Consider the following 21,248-nt stretch of genomic DNA (forward strand, 5'->3'; position numbering starts at 1 on the left):
AGAAAATTTTAAACTTTCAAAATCAATTTAAATTATTATAGGTTTTGATCTAATCTAGTTACTGAGTGCATTGTGGATCACCTAGATCAAGTCCTAACCCAGTCATTGTCAATCAATTAAGTTTGCAATCTCCCCTTTGCAGATGGTTGGGAAAACTAATAACAGGAGAATATTTGTCTTCCAGAAAACAATTGAACCACAGAAAATGAACTTTTTGAAATGTGGAAGCATTAGGGTTATACAACTTTAAATGAAATGGATAATTGGCTATTAGTCATGAGTATCAAGCATCTCTGGATTCAGTGGCATAAGATTTGTGAGTATCAGTTGCTAAAAGAAAAATAGGGTAGGGTATCTATAATGATTTATAAAACTTATTTATTCAATTTCATATCTAACTTTAAAATCATAATTTTCCCAAATCACTAAGCTTATGAATTTTTTGGTAGAATACCCCTCTTCATTATTGCAACAAGTTATTTGATCTGGTGATTCATTATGAATTTCATTAAAACAAGATTTGATCTGATGATTCATTATGAATTTCATTAAAACTATTGGCTTCAGGTTCAAAACACATGACAAAAAATGACAAAGACAATTGGATGCAAGGAGTCAAAGGTCCGTTTTGTGACGCACATTTTTTTTTATTGAAAAGTTTTATACAAGTTTTTTATTGAGCCTGAGTAAACTTCACATTCCCAACCCAAATTGCCTCCCATGTATCTAATAAAATCGGCTCTTGAAAATTTTGAGCCCATTTTATCATACAATCTTTGACTAATTCCATCTCTGAATCCAATTCCACTAAAACATTATAAACTCTCTTTATATGAGCTCGATTTTGATCTCTAATTTGTTTTATCAAATTCTCATCTTCTAAAGTAAAACCAACCTTTTGGTCTAAACTCCATCTATCTAGCAATTGCCTATACTGAAACCAAGAGTAAACAATATTTTCTTGCCTTAATTCATCTAACGATTTTAATTGCCAATCCTTCCCTTCAAATTTAAGCAATTGATTATAAGAAATCCTATCCAACTTCACACCTCTCAATATCCCCTCTACTGCGTGTCCAGGAATCCCCCAAATTGGCATTTTATAATTTAATCTATTTAATATTTCTTCCAGACACGCAATAGAGCAGTTAAAATATGAGACTTAAAAGCCCTATCTACTTTCTTGTTATAAATTAAATAAGCATGCCATCCATATAATAAATCCCAACCCTCCAAAGAAAGTATATTTTGATTTGTTAAATTAATCCAATCACTAATCAATATTAAAGCTGCAGCATCATAATACAATTTCAAATTAGGCATCTTAAGTCCTCCTCTTTCACGTACATCCTGTATAATCTTGAGCTTAACTCTTGGTTTTTTCCCTGCCCAAATAAATTTATTAATACCCTTCTGCCACTCATCTAAATTAACATCTTTCTTCAAAATAGGTATCATTTGGAATAAAAAAAGAAATTTTGGTAGAACATTCATTTTAACAGCAGAAATTCTCCCTAACAAAGATAATTGTAATTTTTTCCAATCATTTAAATCCTTTTGCATTTTAATCCATAATGTTTCATAATTATTTTTATACAATTTTACATTAGAAACAGTTACATATACCCCCAAATATTTAACCTTTTTTACAATTTCAAAACCTGTCAAATTAACTAACATTTCCTTATCCTTAGTAGTCATATTTTTAGATAATATTTTAGTCTTATTATTATTAACCTTAAAACCAGAAATGTGCCCATACTGAGTTATAATTTGTAACAAGTCTAAAACCGAATGAGTCGGTTGAGATAAAGTAATTATCAAATCATCAACAAAAGCTCTTAACCTATAACCCTTCTTATATACCATTATTTCCTTTATTGTAGTTGACTCACAAATTTTTATTAACAAAATTTCTAGTGTTAAAACAAACAATAAAGGAGATAACGGACATCCCTGTCTTGTACCTTTTCCAATTTGAAAAACCTCCGTTAATCCTCCATTAATTATAATTTGAGCCGATTGTTGTTGATAAATGCCCCTAAGGGCTTGCAAAAATTTATCCCCAAAATTCATCTCCTCTACTACTCTTAACAAAAATTGCCAATTTAACTGATCAAAAGCTTTTTCAGCATCTAAAAAAATCAAGGCAGCAGGAATCTGGTTATTTTTATCCAAGTACTCAATTAAGTTAACAATTTGTCTAACATTATTTTTCATATATCTTCCAGTTATAAAACCAGATTGATCAGTATGAATCACTTGTTTCAGAAAAAACATTAATCTATTCACCAATATTTTAGAAAAAAAATTATAATCTATATTCAAAAGTGATATAGGTCTATAATTTTTAGGCTGAGTAAGATCTTGATCTTCTTTTGGAATCAGCGATATAAACGCCCTTTTCCAAGATGGAGGTATCTCTGCACCCAATAATATACTATTAAAAAGTTCCTTTAATGGTTCTATCATCTCTTCAGATAATGTTTTATAATAAATTGCTGTCAATCCATCTGTACCAGGTACTTTACCAACCTTTAATTGTTTAATAGCCATAATAATTTCCTCTGAAGTAATTAAACCATTAATCTCATCTCGTTGATCATTTGTAAGCTTAGGAAAATGAGCTTCTTGTAAATACTTATCTATGTCCAAACTCTGTACCTTTTCACCAGTGTATAATTTTGTATAAAAATCTAAAAAAGATTTCTTAATCAACTCTTGCTGAGAAACCACTTTACCTTTGTAATTTATTCTATCTATAATCCTAAACGTCTGTTTCTTCCGTAATTGATAAGCCAACCACCTACCAGGCTTATTTGCATTACAAAAAGTATTATGTTTCATATAACGTAGGTTGGTTGCAACCTGATCAGCCATTAACATATCCTTTAAGCATATTTATAAAGGCCTTTAAATTATTATCCAGAGGAATTGTGACACACATTTTGTCATTTAATGTAACACCCAATTTGGATTCCAATGAGCTTCAGGTTGCCTATGTTTATATTGTCTTCTCTACTCAAGATGATTTTAGTTTATTTATTTAAAACATTTATTTAGCCATCCTTTTTCTAAGCATCTCTAGGCAGCTTCTAATCAAATGTTAAAACAACATATAGAATCATATGAAAACTATAAACTAAACATATGAAAATATTAAAAAGACCTGGTGCCAAGTCAGATTTCTAATGTGCAATTATTCAGACTTATTCCAGCTCTTACAGCAAAAGCCAGGTCTTCAAAGCTTTACAGGAGGTTAAGAAGGTAGAGGTCTTCCAGACTTCATGGACCACAGCAAAGGCATATTTCCTAGCTCTCATCAGATAGCAATATTTAGGGAAAGGGACTAGGAGAATGTCCACTCTATATGACCTTGTAGGATGGGTAGATTTCCTTAGGGAAAGCCAGTCTCAAAGATATGGCCCTGTACCATATTGAGCTTTAAAGGTAATGACCAGGATCTTGAATTGTGTTCCAAAAGAAAATGGAAGTCAGTGCAGCTTGTGCACAAAGATTTTACATGAGGAAACTTTGGGGTCCCCATTACAGTATACATGTCTCCATTCTGGAGCAGTTGAAATCTCCTAGCGGTTTTCAAGGCCAACCTCATATAGAGTGCACTGCAATAATCCAAACAGGAGGTGATCAAGGCAAGAATGACTATGAGCAGTTGAGTGAATTATATTGTATAATCAAGTGGTATACAACATCAATCAACAATATAGTTCAGGAGAACATTGCTTTCAAATTTTCAAAGTTTTAGAAAAAAAGTGGTAAAGGTTTTAATGCATCTTATTTTATATTTTGGATTATTACTTCAACTTATTTGTCCATTATAAGTTTTATTTAAATTATTTAAAACTTATGAAAAAAGAAGTTACAAGGCTATCCATTTAAAAATGTTGAAATATTAAGTACATGTTACAAATCTTTGTCACTATAATAAATAGAATTTCAATGGTAATTTTTTGTGTGTGGGGGTGGGTTTCTTGCCTCAGCACAAGGGTGGCTGCACTACAAAAACTAATTAGGTGGGACTTCCGGTTAGGTGTTATGGTGTGACGGACACAGGAAGACAGGGCTCCATCTTACATGTTCAATTTTGCCCTGCTGGGGATCCTAAAAAGGGTCAAAAGTCACCCCGAAGATGTGACAAAGAAGGAGGGGACCCTCAACAATTGCAGAGGGGTGATGACCCTTCCTCTGGATCCAAGGAAGCACTCCAAACTGGCGGGGGAAAGACTGGCTACATTCGTGTGGCCAGTCAGAAACTGCTGACAACCAAAGATAAGCACTAACTAGCATTTTTTGAGCAATGTGGATGGAATTGGGTGAGACTTTATCCTCTTTTATGACTTTCCTGGAAAAAAGAATGCCCAAAGCAAAGAATCCTCTCCCAATGAGAGAGGGAAGGGAAGTTTTTACCCCGCTTCCTCAGGAAAAGAAAAGGGGTGAATTAATTGCTTTGGGTGAAAATAGAGAAAACTACAAGATCAATTTGGAATTAATACAGATACTGTATATAGCTTTGAAATTTGGAGACTAAAAGTACCTTTCAGACTTTTTTTTAGAAAAGATTTGAAACTCTGTAAAATAGGCTTGGATTTGGAAAGCTGGTGTCAATGACATCTAGTGGCGAATCATGGCACTACAATTTATTATGCTTAAAGGAAACTTGGCTTGAAGCCCGGACTTAGATAAGACTCTTTGTTCATCCTGGAAACTTTCACTTTTGCAGATAGTAGCTGGAAAAAGGGAAAAAACTCTTGGGCTGCTTATCTGTGTTGGAGTCCCTATTGGACTATAAAGACTACATACAAAAACAAAATGGGTGTTCTGTGCTTAGCCGCAAATGGTAAAAAAACAACTTTAACACTTGTCTCTGAAGTCCCCAGCTTGATATACCAACAAGAAAATGTTAATGAATCTCAGAAGGAAATTCTTTCTTTGTTGAAATAAATCCAAGACGCAATTGTTTTATTTCATGATGAGATTAAAAATAACACAAATGAGATAAAAGAACAATTTTCTAACCTAAACTTACAAATTCAGACAATGACTACAAAGAAGGAACTAGTAACCCAGAAAACAGAAGGAAAATTAGAAGAAATGGATCCAAAGATGGAGGACCTAAAGGAAGAAATGAACAGACAGATACAGAAAAATGAAAAATTAGAAGATGCAGTGATAACACCGGAAATGGAAAAGATATCTTACTTGTCAAGATCTCAGAACACATTTGAGGATAAGGAAGAAGAGCTGATCGAATGGATGATAAAGCTGTTAAGAGAAATGCTGAATATTGACAAACAAGAAATGAAAAGAAAAACTGAAGGAGGACGGAAGCTGTTTAATGAATATAAATGGGTTGAGTGTTCTTCCAAATTCTCTTCCTCATTCCAAACAATATATACAAAAACAGAGGAAGAATTACTTGATGATTCAAATGCACTGACGTGGAAGGTTATTTGGCAAAGGAAGAAAGCTAGAGTAAGACTGAAGGAAATAGAGGTTTTGAGCTATGAGATGGGATATTATACTATTAAACAGATGTTTGAATATACTTAAGAAATAGATAACTGTTAGAAATAAAAGTATTATTATAATTGGAAGGATGGGATTTGTAACTAGAATATTATATTTTGTTATTAGATGGGAAATATGAAAATTCTAAAAGGGTTTGAATAAGGGAAGCTTTTGGTTACCCAAATATAATTTATTATGAGAAAATTATAAGTGACAGAATTATTTTGAACATTGATAGGAAATTAAAAATTTTAAAAAGCGGGAAAAACAGGATATTAATTGAACAAATGGGTTTTAAGTGCAAATGCAATTGAGATATGTTCTGGCTAGAAAAGACATTATTACTGACACTATAGATATTATGTATAATACCAGAAAATGTGATGAAGATGTCTATATTTAACTGTATATGTATTAACAGTAACAAGAATAGTATTTGCCCAGTGTGAAAACTGCATACCACTGGAAGAAGAGAGGATCAAGGAAACACTGGATGGTGTAGTATTGAAACTAGACTTGAGAAAGTTAATATGTACTACTGAATTACCAATGGACCCAGACAACACATTGTTTATTAAGTACTTATGATTGTAAAATCGGAAAATTAGTAAAATATTTATACAAAAACTAGTTAGGTGGACCATATACGAACATCATTCATAAGGTCTAATGCCTATCACAACAATGTAAATAAACAAACAACCTAGGTTATCTAGATTCACAGGTGCAGTTAGTACCAAATCTAATCTGGTGCTCAGCTGGCTCTTGCATATAAAAGACCTCTCTCTTGGACACAAATAAAGCAAAGTGATTTGAAGTAGATTCACCCTTCAGCTTTAAACTTGAAAAGCAAGAGAGAAAAAAATAAGTTGAGGAAATATTGACCATTCTCTTTTATGCTTTAGCCAGTTCCAAATTGGCAAACACAAAAAAGCTTTAATTTTTTTCCTTCTGAATCCAGATCTTTTTTCTGACTATGCTTTTATAAATGCTACTGCTAATAAAAATCATGTTATATAATATAACCATATTTTTATCTTGTTAAATCATATTTTTTAAAAAAACACAACAACTTGATCAAGCAGAAAAAATTGTAGTTGTAATAGGGGCTAGGCTGGGATTTTCCTCTTCAGCATCAGCTTGGGCTGGCTAGTACTTTTTTTTTTTCTTCTATTTTTTTTTAATTATTTTTTATTTTTCATTTTTTTTATTTTTTTTCTTTTCTTTTACATTTTTTTATTTTTTTTATTTTAGTTTTTTTATTTTATTTTTTCTTTCTTTTTTTATCTTTTTTATTTTTTATTTTCTTTTTTGTTTGTTTTTTATTCTATTTATATTCTTTTTTTATTGAAAGTTTTTGAATTTTACAAAGCAAATCCCTTCCCCAAACCCCCCACCCTCCCATACCCTCCCCCATCTCCCCAAACCTCCCATACCCTCCCTCAACCTTCCCAGAGCTGAGTACAGGCTTAATTAAAATTTTTCAAAGAAAATAAAAGATAAAAAAAAACTTAAAACACATATAAATCCTAAACAAATCTAAATACATTAAATTGAACAAAATATCTTCTCTAAAAGATAATAATTGCAAACATTAAACACACATTATAATATACTCTAAACCTTTTCTAATATTATACTTATTATCCATCATTCTATAAAGAATCCCCAAAACACAAATTTAAACATTACTTTCTTTAAATATCTATACCTACAATATAAAATCTAATCTCCCTCTTTCTTTACTCTAGAACACAAAAATAAGCATGTAAACATTCATTATACCATCATAACTGGATACCCATTTAAATAATTAAACTAAATACTTATATTTAAACTTCTTATCTAAAATTTTCATTCAATCTCCATGATCTTCTCTCCTATCAAAAAAAGGACTTAAAAAACATTACTCTAGAACACAAAAATAAACATGTAAACATTCATTATACCATCATAACTGGATACCCATTTAAATAATTAAACTAAATACTTATATTTAAACTTCTTATCTAAAATTTTCATTCAATCTCCATGATCTTCTCTCCTATCAAAAAAAGGACTTAAAAAACATATAAATCCTAAACAAATCTAAATACGTTTAATTAAACAAATTAACTTCTCTTAAAAATAATAATAGAAAAAATTATCCATCATTTTATAATATACTCTAAACCTTTTCATATCATACTTATATTATTACTTAAGACATTAAAATTCCCTTATACCTGTTTAAATCTTTACCAATAACAAATTCCTCCACAATAAACACATTCCTTCTCTTATCCATAAGTCTCTTAAAGGTAATTCCAAAAAGTTTGTAAATCTTACTTCTCCCACAATTCAATAGTCTTCTGAGTACTTAAACTAAGTACTTAAACTTAAACTTGTTATCTAAAATTCATTCGATCTCCATAATCTTCTCTCCAATAGCCAGTTCCATCCACTATAAACACAATCCTTATCAGTCTCTCTTGTCCATAAACCTCGAAAAAAATGCTTTAAAATCTGCCCTTGAAGATAGCTCCAAAAAATTTGTGAGTCCTGGTTCTCCCACAAGCTCAGGAACCAATAGCTGTGAAACTTCCTTAACCTCCTTCTTCTGTTGGTCTTTCTCTTTACGTTTATATGTTGCACGAGTTGTCCTCTGCTCTTTCATCTCGACTTGTTGAGGCCCCTCAGACTGAAATTTCCCCTTTTTAATTAATATAGGCTCTTCACACTTCAATTCTGCCCTTAAAGGTTGCTCCAAAAAGTTTATAAATCCTGCTTCTCCCGCAGATTCAGGAACCAATACTTGTGAAACTTCCTTGACCTTCTTCTGTTGATCCTTTTCTTTACAATTATATGTTACACAGGTTGTCTTCTGCTCCTCCATCTCTACTTGTTGAGGCCCCTCAAACTGAAGTTTCCCAATTTTCATAAATGTAAGCACTTCAGACTGCAATTCTGCCTTTTTATCTTCCAAAGCTTTAAACGTGGTAGGTGGTGATGAGCATACCCCCAGGACCGAAGTATAAAAGTCTTTTGCTTTAGAAATAGTATTAAGACTATAACGTATCCCCAGGTAACTCACCACCATTCCAGTCGGAACGTCCCATCTAAACAAAATTTGTCTCTTTTTAAGTTCGTCTGCTAAAAAAGCAAACTCCTTTCTTCTTCTTAAAATTTTAGATGGGATCTCCTTTAAAATTATAACATCTTGTGAAGCAATTTGAAACCTCTTCTTATAAAAGGCTTGTATAATTTCATTGTGCAGAGATCTTTTCCCAAAGTAAATTACCACATCTCTTGGCAAATTCTTTTGCTCTGCCACCACAGAGTTAACTCTAAATATCTGTTCCATATCACTAAGTATTTCCTCTTTTTCTCTATTCAAAATCACAGCAAAGTCCTTTGCAACCATCTCTCTCAGATCTCCTTGCACAGACTCACCCAAACCTCTGATTCTTAAGGCATATTCCATTTGTTTATATTGAAGCATAAGAATTTCATCTTGAAAATTTTTCATCTCTTTTTCCATACTTTCAAATTTTCCCTCCATCAATTCCACTTTTTCTCCTACCTCTTCTACACGAGAATTCAACTTTTCAAGAACAGAGGCAACACCTTTTAAAGCCAAAACTATCTCTTGCCTCAAAGTCTTATTGTTTTCCTCTAAAATCTCTTTCATTTCTCCCCTAATTTGAAGTACAACGTCTCCCATCATATCTTGCAAATCCTTCACCATTGTTGACCGTGCCAAGGAAGAAGGTGAAGCTATTAATTTAGGTTGTTGCTCTGATGATAACACCGAAGAAGAAGCCACTCTAGGAGCTGTAGGGATTACTGGACGCTTTGGAGCCATTTTAAAAAAATCTTTACTCCTTCTTGGAAATTGCAAAAATTAAGCAAAGGAAAAAAAAAGAAATTAACTCCATAAAATCAAAAAAAAATATCCTTCAAAAGGAGATCATTATAATAAAGACTGGCTAGTACTTATTGAAGGACATGATACTAGTTAATTCTTTTATGATGTAAATATTTACATGGTTGGAACAATTTCCCCTTATATATAAGCAATAGGCAATTGAACAAACTAGATGGTGCCTTTACAACTGAACAGCTGAGGACATTGGAAAGGCAAAGAAGTGGGCCTGTTATCTCCAGTTTCTCACTGATGCAAAAGCAGAAGTGCAGTGTCTTCCTGCTTTACATTTAGAATAGAGCTGGAAAGGACCTTGGAGGTCTTCTAGTCCAGCCCTCTGCTCAAGCAGGAGAACCTGTACCATCTCAGAAAAGTGACTGTCTAGCCTCTTTTTAAAAATCTCCAGTGATGGAGCGCCCTTGATTTCTGGGGACAAGCTATTCCACTGGTTAATTGTCCTCACTGTAAGGAAATTTCTCCTTAATTCCAGTTGCTTCTCTCTTTGATCAGTTTCCAACCATTGTTTCTTGTCCTGCCCTCTGGTGCTTTGGTGAATAACATGACCCCCTCTTCTTGGTGGCAGCCCCTCAAATACTGGAATAATGCTATCATGTCATCCCTATTTTTTCTTTTCTTTAGACTAGACAATCTAAGTCCTGCAGCCTTTCTTTGTATGTTTTAATCTCCAGGCCTTTGATCATCTTAGTTGCTCTTCTTTGAATTTTTTCCAAACTCTCAACATTTTTTTTTTTTTTTTGTGATATGGTGATCAAAATTGGATGCAGTATTCCAGGTGTGGTCTTACTAGGGTTTTATAAAGCGGTACTAATACATCACGTGATCTTTATTCTATACTTCTGTTTATACAACCTAGGATTATATTAGCTTTTTTGGCTGCTGGTGCACACTGCTGGCTCATGGTTAAGTGATGTCCACTATGACTCCAAGGTCCCTCTCACAGTTACTGTTTTTAAGCCAGATCTTGTACTTGTACCTTTTAGATTCTTAAGTGACTAGCAAATCCCTGTTAAAGCTATCCAGGAGTTACTGGGGCTTCTCTTGAATTCCCGGGCCATTATCATTGCTGCTATTCTAACATAATTCTTATTCTTTTTATACGATTTATTTTTAGGTTATAATATGCAATACCAGAAACAAGCACACATAATTTGCCCATTTTAAACTATACTTTAAAATTAAAATTGAGTTGAACGTCCATGGAGAAGGCACAGTCAAGTTCAATATACCTCACTCTTCCCTGTTTCAATTACTTGTTACTAAACATATTGCAGTAGCTCAAACAAAAGTACTTCCTCAAAAACTATGCAAGAGTCTATGGGATGCAGGTAAAGCTTTCATGCGGGGAATTTTGATAAAAATGAACAATGTTCATAGACAAAAGCAGATTCAGAGGCGTAAGGAATTGGAAGAGGAGATTAAATCAAAAGAAAAGTTTTTGATTTTAAATCCTTCAGATGAAAAGGTTAAGGAATCTATAAAGCTTTTAAGAACACAATTCAATATGTTGATGGCTGATCAATCTGCAACTAATCTTTTGTTTATGAAACAAAATACATTTTGTAATGCCAATAAACCAGGGAGATGGTTGGCTTATCAATTAAGAAAGAAACAGAGACAGAGAATAATAGATAAAATAAATTATAATGGTAAATTAGTGTATCAGAAGGAACTGATTAAGAAATCTTTTTTAGATTATTATCAAAAATTATATAAGACTACTAATGTACAAATCTCAGACATAAATAAATATTTAAGTGAGGCTAACTTTCCTAAATTGACAGAAGATCAGAAGCAAGAAATTAATGGTCCAATTACTAATGAGGAAATTGTGATGGTTATTAAGCAATTAAAATTAGGTAAAGCGCCAGGTACGGATGGTTTGACATCCATTTATTATAAAACTTTAGTTGAAGAGATGACTCAACCTTTAGTTGAGCTTTTTAATAATATATTGCAGGGTTCAGAGATCCCTCCGTCATGGCGCAGTGCTTTTATATCTTTGATCCCAAAAGAGGATCAAGATCTTACTTTACCAAAGAATTATAGACCTATATCTCTTTTAAATGTAGATTATAAGATTTTTGTAAAAATCTTAGCTAATAGGCTTATGAAGGTTGTGCATCAGCTTATACATAAGGACCAATCAGGTTTTATAACCGGCAGGCACCTGAAAAATAATGCTAGACAAATTATTAATATATTAGAATATTTAGATAAGAACAACCAAGTCCCTGCAGGGCTAATATTTTTAGATGCCGAAAAAGCTTTTGATCAACTGAATTGGCATTTTATGTTAAGAGCAATTGAGGAGATGAATTTTGGAGGAAAAATATTACAAGCTTTTACTGCTATATATCAAAAACAAACAGCACAACTTATTGTTAATGGGGGCTTGTCAGAGGTTTTCACAATAGAAAAAGGTACTAGACAGGGATGTCCTCTATCACCTTTGCTGTTTGTTTTAACATTGGAAATTTTGCTGATCAAAATTCGAGAATCGCAGGAAATAAGAGGAATAGAAGTTAATAAAAAAGAGTACAAGTTAAGAGCTTTTGCAGATGACTTGGTGGTTACTTTATCTCAACCTACTTATTCTGTAGTAAACTTATTACAGCTGATTTATCAATATGGACTTGTTTCGGGTTTTAAAATTAATAATAATAAGACTAAAATTTTAGTCAAAAATATGACTACTCAGGATAAACAGACTTTGGGTGAGTTGACTGGTTTTGAAATTGTTGATAAGACAAAATATTTGGGGGTTACTTTATCTGTTTCTAATGCAAAATTGTTTAAGAATAATTATGAAAGGCTGTGGGCCAGTGTACAGAAGGACTTGAGGAATTGGGAGAAGTTACAGTTATCTCTCATGGGACGAATTGCAGTGATTAAAATGAATGTCCTGCCCAAATTTCTTTTTTTGTTTCAAATGTTACCTATTTTAAAGAACGAGGTTAATTTGAATGAATGGCAGAAAGGTATTAATAAATTCATTTGGGCAGGGAAAAAACCAAGGGTGAAGTTTAAAATTATGCAGGACTTCCGTGAGAGAGGTGGACTCAAGGTACCGAATTTGAAACTATATTATGATGCTGTGGTTTTTACATTAATTAGTGATTGGGTAAATTTAACAAATTTAGAAATACTCCATCTGGAGGGATGGGATTTACTTTTTGGCTGGCATGCCTATTTAATATTTAATAAAAAAGTGGACCGGGCTTTTAAATCTCATATTTTAAGGATTTCTTTACTTAGACTTTGGAGGAAATATTATAAAAGTGATTTTAAAATACCATTATGGGCTATACCTTGGCATGCGATAGAGGGGATAAAGAGAGGTGTTAAAATGGATACAGTGTCTAATACACAATTACTTAGATGGGATGGTCAAAATTGGCAGTTAAAATCTTTGGAAGATTTGCTACATGAAAATATTACCTATTCCTGGTTTCAATATAGACAATTAGTAGATAGATGGAAGATGGATCGTAATTTAGGCTTGCTTAGAGAAGATCAAAATCTTTTTAAGCAAGTAAAGGATCAAAGACAAACTCACATTAAAAGAATTTATGGGGTGCTAGTGGAACTGGACTCAGAATCAGAATTAATCAAAGATTGTATGATTATATGGGCGCAGAATTTTACTGAACCAGTCCTACTGGACACCTGGGAAGTTATCTGGGTGAGAAATGTTAAATTTACGCAAGCCCAGAATTTAAGGGAGAATTTTTATAAAATGTTTTATAGATGGCACCTTGATCCACAAAAGATGTCTCTCATGTATCCTGACTTACAGCCTAAATGTTGGAGATGTGGCTGTTTGGATGCCACTTATTATCATATTTGGTGGTCGTGTAAAAATATAAAAGCTTTTGGGATTAAAATATGGTGGAATATTCAGAGAATTTTTAGAAAGAGGGTAAAATTTACTCCACAATTGTTTTTGCTTGGTATTGTTACTGATTGTGATGCAAAGGAGGTTATATTGATGTTGAATTTGATTACAGCTGCAAGGCTGTTAGTAGGTCAATATTGGAAGAAGGAATCTCTGCCTACTTTGCAAGAGTGGTTTTTTAAAGTATCTTATTTGGCGGAAATGGCAAAGATTTCGGCTTTCTTAAAAGAGCAAACGCAAGAGAAATTTTTTTCTGTATGGGAAAAATGGATAAATTTTATACAATTTAAATTGGATATGAAAAAATACCATTTAGCCTATTTATAACTTGTTTAAAAATTTTATTTTTTTTTCTTTTCTTTTCTTTGCTTTCTCTTTAAATATTTTTTTCTTTTCAAGGTTTATAATTCTTTATTTATGTATATCTTGTTCTTAATTATCTTAATTATCCTATAATTTTGTTAACTTCTTTTAATTAAGCCTATATTCTGCTCTGGGAAGCTCGGGGGGGGGGGGAGAGGGAGGGGGTCATTTGGGAGGGGTTGGGGGAGGGTTGTTTTGTTTTGTTTTTTTCCTGTGTTGTTGTTGTTATTGTTTCTTTTTTGTCTTTGTAAAAGTTTATAAAAAATTTTCAATAAATAAAAAAAAAACTATGCAAGAGTCTTAAAGCAGAATGTGGCTTTTCCTGACATTTCATTTATCACTATAGTCACAGGGATAATTAATTATTCTTACAGAATTTTACTTTTTTGGAAGATTATAAATGATATCAGGAATGAATTTGCAACATAGCATGGGATGATAAAATAAAATAGATTACATAAAAGCAGATGTACGGACACAACACACAAACAACAGCAATTACTTGAAAATGAATCTTTATGGGGCAAAAATGATATATCTTCACATACAAGGACATGGGCACAAGGTGAAATTGAATTAGATTTAATACATTTTAACTTATGCTAAGACTTTATTTAGTCATAGGTAATTTTATCTTTCAGGTTGGGATGAATAAACTCCTCAAAAAAATTAGGTTATCTGTTTCTTAATTCCACTGCTTTTTAGGCATAGTCACATGGTTGATTGTGTTCTTGCTACTTCTGCTATTGTTTTATGAATTAATAGTTTTGAAATAGTAAATGCATTTTAATCTATTTTTTTCTTCTGCCTTGAGAGACAGTTCTGAATAACAAATAGATTATAAAACTACTCTTTTTAAAAATGTAACTTGCCTTATTCTCGGTTATGAAAAATCATTCTTATTCTAATATTAATTCTCAGAATTTATAATGGTTCCAAAAATTATTGTACAATATGCTGTAAATTATTGTGGTTAAAACAATAAAAATATAAAAAACTAGAAGTTTTAAGACTAGAAAAATTCCTTAGAAAGGCTGAGATTGAAATGAGTGAAAGTTATCTAGGTGCACAGTAGAACACAGCCCATCAGTACATTATATTCTGCACTTTCCTTTTACTTGTATCTATACAAGCCTGGTTTTTTGTAGAACTTTCTGCATCAAGCAAAACTAAATAGTGTATGAAAAGTATTTATAAATCCACACACTTCCCTCTTACATTGGGGTGACCTGGTTTCTATTGGAACTCATTCCCAGCTGTGTTGGACAAAGACTTGTGTATGTTACTTCAAGAGCAAGTTCCTGAGTCTGCTTTTAACTCACCTGGATTTCAAACAAAGTAATGAGCAAATGGGATATTAAAAATGCATCACCTATTGTGCTTTTTTGCAAGTGTGTGATGTGTATGAAGATGTCTGAAGAAATTTAGAGAAGTGATTATACAGTACAAAAAGAATGAAGTTAGTAGTGGTAATTATTTTAAAATTAATTTTTTCTTGCTTCTTGTATTGTTGATTATATTTTAAATGTTCTCTGATATAATACACATTTGTAATAAAATGTTTAAATACATCTAAATTCCACAGACCTACTGCCTCCTAGGTGCATACTGCAGAGAAAATAAGGCATTGCATTTCTAGCCAGCATAGCCACAGGATTATGGGAACTGTAGTCCATGACACCCAAAAGACATTAGTTTGGGAAAGGCTGGATTAAATTATAAAAGAGAAGATGAGAGGAAGTAGAAACAAGAAACACTTTCCATGCCTCTGACAAAATAATTGGGGGGGGAGTTGACTCTTAACTTCCCATTCAATCCAAAGAGTTCTATGATTTTAGGGATGGGAGGTGGCAAGAACAGACCACAAAGCCAATCTGTGAGTTTGCTCTCTCGCCTGCCTGCACACCACCTCCCCGACGCAGCACATGGCTCCAAGCTATCTCCCCAGAAATCCTTTGCAGATAATTCCATATATTTCTTTTGGGCCTCTCACTTTCCTGAGAACAGCAACGTGACTAAACTGACCCCCCAAATGGCCTCACCTTCTTGCTGGCCTTCTGCAAAATGCTTAGCATCTAGTCTTGTCATCTTGCTTCTCTTTGCTGCCGATGGCCGTGGCTTTCCCACATAGGGGTGGGGAAAGAGAAGCACTCTCAGGCTGTGATGCCAGGCAGTGGGCGATGGAGGTGCTGGTGGCGGGGGTGGCACTTCATGTCGGGCATCCACAATGTGGTCAGTTTTAGATCCTTAGGGCCGCCCTGGAGGGGAATCGAAAGAAGGGGCCCAGCCCGTCTGCCGCCTGGCCCGTGGGATGAAAGGCAGGGAGTTGGGAGAGCATGGAGGCACAAGCCAAACATCGCCCTGTCTGCCACGTGGTAGGGTTGGAGAGGGGAACGCAGCATTCACGCTGGATGAAGAAACGCAGCGTGGAACTGAGGATGGATCCCCTTTTTGTAAGTTTGCTTACTCTGAACGCTTTCTTTTCCCTGCACTTTCGCTTCCCTGCTGGCTCGCTCTCTCTCTCTCTCTCTCTCTTTCTCTCTTTCTCTCTCTCTCCCTCCCTCCCTCCCTCCCTCACAGACAAAACTCCCCCTTCTCACCCTTTTCCTCCAGCTGCACCTGAAAGGAGTGGGAGGAGGTTAAAAAAAAGAGAAGGGGGAAGAAAGGGGAAGGCTCCCCTTTTTTGTAACACCTGGCTTCCTCCCCCTCCTCTTCCCCTCCCCCCCTCTCTCTCTCTCACACCACACACACCTTTCTTGCTTTATCCTCCTTCTCACCCTTTCTCTCCAGGCACCACACATTGTTGGCCGCCAGCAGTTCCAGGCTATTGCTCTGCATGACTACTGACTCCCCTCTCCAGCCCTACACTGTGGCAGAGAGGGCAAATGGGAGCCTGCTGATGCTCGGCTTGTGCCACTGTGAGCTTCCATCTCCGTGCCTTTCATCCTACAGGCCACATGCCCTGGAGTGCTAGACTTACAGAACACCAAGGCCCAAGCGAAGAAAGGTGTGGTGCAGCAGAACCGGATGAGGAGAGGCCCGGCCAGGTGTGATGGGCAAGGCTGGGAGGGGTGGGGCAGGGTGAGGCAAATGAGCTGCTGCAGCAGCTGCTGCAAACCCCCAGCCTCAGAGCACTCGCCGTTTCCTGGACATGCATCAGGAGGGCGCCTAGCCGGGTTGGGGTGGGCCAGAGCTGGGGCAGTGGGGGCCGATCCCTTGCCATTTCTGGGACAGCCCCAAATTTTGGCCCTCCCCGGCACCTGCTGCTTTGTCAGAGAAGATGCCCTGCCCACCACTGCCTAGCACAGCCGCCTCAGGGTTGCAGGGGCTGGCCTGGCATGGGAAGGGCATGCGCCCCACCTTTCCACCACTATGCAGGGTAAGGTTGCAGCCCCCATCCCTGCCCAGATGCCCTTGCTTCCCCCAAGCATTTTTTTTACTAACCTGCCTTTCAGCTGCATTCCATTTCTCCGTTCGCTTCTCAGCCTTCGCCACGTGTTTGTGGGACTATCGGTTAAAAAAAAAAGTCCATCAGACTTTCTAACTTCTCACGAGATCTTGTGGAACTTTTTTTTCTCCCACAAACACATGGCAAATGCAGAGAAGCAAATTGAGAAACAGAATGCAGCTGAAAGGCAGGTTAGTAAAAAAATGCTTGGGGGAGGCGAGGGCATCTGAGCGGGAGTGGCAACCTTACCCTGCATGGTTTCGGCAGGTGTCTGGCAGGGGGAGGGAAGCAACAGACCACTCCTCTCATGGAGTGCTCTGCTCCCACCACTCCCCCACCCCCACATGACACCTTTTTTCCAACTCCGACGCATCACTTCCTCCGCTGCTGTGTGGGACTGAAAATAAAGTTCAATCAAGCAATTCCAACTTTGCGAGATCTTTTTTTTCCTGTAAGAAGTTGAAATTGATTGATTGAACCTTTTTTTTTTGCACATGGTTCCCATCTTCAAAAAGGGAAAAAGAATGGATCCAGAAAATTACAGACCAATCAGCCTGACATCAATACCTGTGAAGGTCCTAGAAAAGATAATGAAGTAATAGATCAGCAAATTCTTAGAAGCAAGCAAAGTTATTACTAGATACCAAGATAGGTTTGTCAAAAGTAGATCATGACAGACAAATCTTATTGCATTCTTTGACAAGTGACTACATTAGCTGATCAGGGAAATATTGTGGACATAGTTTACTTAGACTTCAGTAAGGCATTTTACAAAGAAAACCATAGCCTACTTCTTGGTAAGGCAGAAAAATATGGGCAAAAAGCATGACCACCGTATGAATTTATATCAGGCTGTTCAACCACGCTCGACATGTAGTCCTCAATGGAACTATATCTATATGAAGGAGAACACTTGGGATACCCCAAGTGTTCCTTAGCAAGGGGTTGCCACAAGGAAGAGAGAATCAACTTATTCTCCAAAGCACCTGAAGGCAGGACAAGAAGCAATGGATGGAAACTAAGGAGAGAAACAACCTAGAACTAAGGAGAAATTTCCTGACAGTTGGACAATTAATCAATGGAACAATCTACATCCATGAGTTGCAGATTATGCACAACTGGCAGTTTTTAAGAAGAGATTGGACAACCATTTGTTTGAAATGATGTAGGGCTTCCTGCCTGAACAGGGGCTTGGACTAAAAGACCTCCAAAGTCCTTTCCAACTCTGTTATTATGTTATTCTGTTAAGTTTCCATCTTAGACCTAGTATTCGTCAACATCTTCATAAATGATTTAGATGAGGGGATAAAAGTGGAACATATCAAATGTACAGATAACACAAGTTGGGGAAAATAGCCAACAGTTTAGAAGGATCTTTAAATTTGAACATTGGGCCCTATTCAACAAATGCAGTTCAGTGATGAAAAAAGTAATGTCTTACACTTAAGCAAGAAAAACCAAATGCACGGGTGTAGAATAGGTATTCCTGGCTCAATAGCAGAACTTTGTATCTATGAGCCAGCAGTGTGCTGCAGTGCCAAAAAAGCCAATGCAATCCTAAGCTTCATCAAGATCATGTGAAACATTAGTGCCTTTTTATACTGCATTGGTAAAACCACACTTGGATACTGCATCCGGTTCTAGTCACCATGATCCCAAAAAAGGAAAAAAGTGAGACTCAAGAAAGAGTGCAGAGAAGAGCAACAAAGATGGTAAGGCAGGGGTGTCAAACTCAATTTCATTGAGGGCTGCATCAGCATTGCGGTTGCCCTAGGGGGGCTGGGTGGGTGTGGCCAGGGTGGGTGCGGCCTACTGGGTGGGGATGGATGGAATGGGAGTGGCCTACTGGGTGGGCATGGCCAGCTCTACATCGTTTGTGTCAGGGGTACCTTTGGGGGCCTGAGCAGGAGTGGGACAGATCTGAGGGTCTCTGGCAGAAGGGGGTGGGACCGGGGCACGTGCCACTGGAAGAGCCTCACTGTTCCTCCCAGGCCATTCAGGGGGGCCAGATGCTGCAAGGGCTGCCCAGAGCCCTGGGCAGCAGAGGTCAAATGCTCAGCCTGGCTCTCGAGCACCATAACACAAAGCTCAACACCACTTCCCCAAGGGGGTGCCCAGCTGCACTTATCTCCTCAAGGCTGCTGCTGCTGTGCTTGCTCTCCTTACCCTGGTTGCTCATGATGGGTACGAGGGCAAAGTCAGAGGGAGGTCCATTTCCTTTCCATGGGAGGAGATCCGGCTTTGTATCTAAAGCTTCCTTAGCAATAGGATGGGAGACCCTAGGATAGACCAAGAGGAGGGGGCAAGGGGATGGTAAAAGGGCAGCAGGGCAGGACTAAGACAGGACTTCCCTCAGACCCTCCCTCTCCTTCTTTCCTTCCTAAGTACAGAATGGTGAGAAAATATTTGAGATGAGGGAAGGAGAAAAACAGGCAAGAAACTCAGCTGGGGAGGTGTCACCCTTCGTGAAGAATGAAGAAATGCACCATCGCCTGGAAGTGGCCAGCACATGGCTCTCACCTACTTCATATATCTGGCTTGGTCGGCCCTGGGGGAGGGGATGCCACGAGCAGCGTGAGAGTCAATGTTATCTGCACAATACCACCCAGACCCCAGCCTGTGCGGTTTCGGCAGGTAGCGAGGTGCTCTCCTCACAGTCCCGAGAGGCTGAGCCAGGCAATGCGAATCTGAAAATAAGCACAACGCTGCCCAGCCCCCAGCCTGCCCGGTCTTGGCAGGCAGCAGGACACTCTCCTCACAGCACCAAAAGGGTGAGCCAGGAAGCATGAATCTGAAAGGAAGTGAGATGCCATCCAGCCCCCAGCCTGCCTGGTCTTGGCAGGCAATGGGCGCTTTCATCACAGTGCTGAGAGGTTGAGCTGGGAGGTGTGAAGCTTGCCAGCTTTGTACCTTGCTCCCTGCTGAAACTGGGCAGGCTGGTGGCTAAGCAGCATTGTATTTCTCATCAGATTCATGCCACCCAGCTCAGCTCTTGGCGCTGTGAGGAGAGTGCCTGCTGCTGCCGAAGCCAGGCAGGCTGGGGGCTGGGCATTGTCATGCTTCTTTTTGAATTTGCACTGTCCAGCTCAGCCTCTTAGCACTGTGAGGAGAGCGCCCTGCTGCCTGCCAAAACCCCTCCCCCAGACCCCATCAAGCCGGATATGTGAAGTAGGTGAGGGCCATTTTCTGGCCACTTCCAAGTGATGGTGTATTTCTTCATTTCTCACAAACAGTGACACCTCCCCAGCATGCACCCGGCGGGCGGGGCCAATGTAGCAGGGGCTGGTTCCTCGCTGTTTCCAGACAGCCTTGTGGAGCTAAGACTGAATACGTTTCAGCATAGATGGCCACCACAAAATTGTACATTGGCTCCTGGCTGGCCTGGGCCAGGGCCAAGGCAGCGGGTGCCCTTCCCTAACTGTTTTCACATGAAACCACTTCACGGGCCGCATCTGGCCTGCAGGCCTTGTGTTTGACATGTCTGTGATAAGGGGACTGGAGGCTAAAGTATATGATGGACAGTTGTGGGAACTGGGTATGTCTAAAGAGAAGGATGAGGCTGACATGATAGCTGTTTTCCAATATTTGAGAGAGTATTATGGGAGAGGGTATTGTCATATTTTCCAAAGCACCTGAGGGCAGGACAAGAAGTAACAGATGGAAGCTTATCAAAGAGAGATCCAACCAAGAATTAAGGAGAAGTTTCCTATAAGTGAGAACAATTGATCAGTGGAAGAGCTTGCCTCCAGAAATTGTGGGTATTCTATCACTGGAGGTTTTTAAGAAGAGATTGGTCAGCCATTTGTCCGGAATAACATACAATCTCCTATTTGAGCAGGAGGTTGGACTAGCAGATCTTCAAGGTCTCTTCCAACTCTATTATTTTATATTTTATTCTGGGTTATATTAGCAAACTGCCTTTTGGGTCATAGTGTTAATAATGAAAAAAGGCATTTTCTTATCCAGAGTACCCATGTTTAATATTCTACAAGATTGTCTCTACTTTCTGATTTTCTGCTATATTTCTCTTTTGTTGAAATTTTGGCTTCTGATTTAAAAACAAAATATTCAAGCCACCTGTTCTTTCA

The 21,248-nt window shown here is 37.2% G+C and overlaps 1 protein-coding gene across 8 annotated transcripts in view; it reads right to left on the reverse strand.

Annotated features, from left to right (window-relative positions):
- The window catches only part of TPK1 (thiamin pyrophosphokinase 1), a 421,498-nt gene that overhangs the window by 79,395 nt on the left and 320,855 nt on the right, over positions 1–21,248 (reverse strand). The window lies entirely within an intron of this gene.

This window comes from Crotalus tigris, unplaced genomic scaffold (assembly GCF_016545835.1).
Source record: "Crotalus tigris isolate CLP2741 ecotype Arizona unplaced genomic scaffold, ASM1654583v1 scf7180000017888.547151679:1136858, whole genome shotgun sequence".
Taxonomy (NCBI): Eukaryota; Metazoa; Chordata; class Lepidosauria; order Squamata; family Viperidae; genus Crotalus; species Crotalus tigris.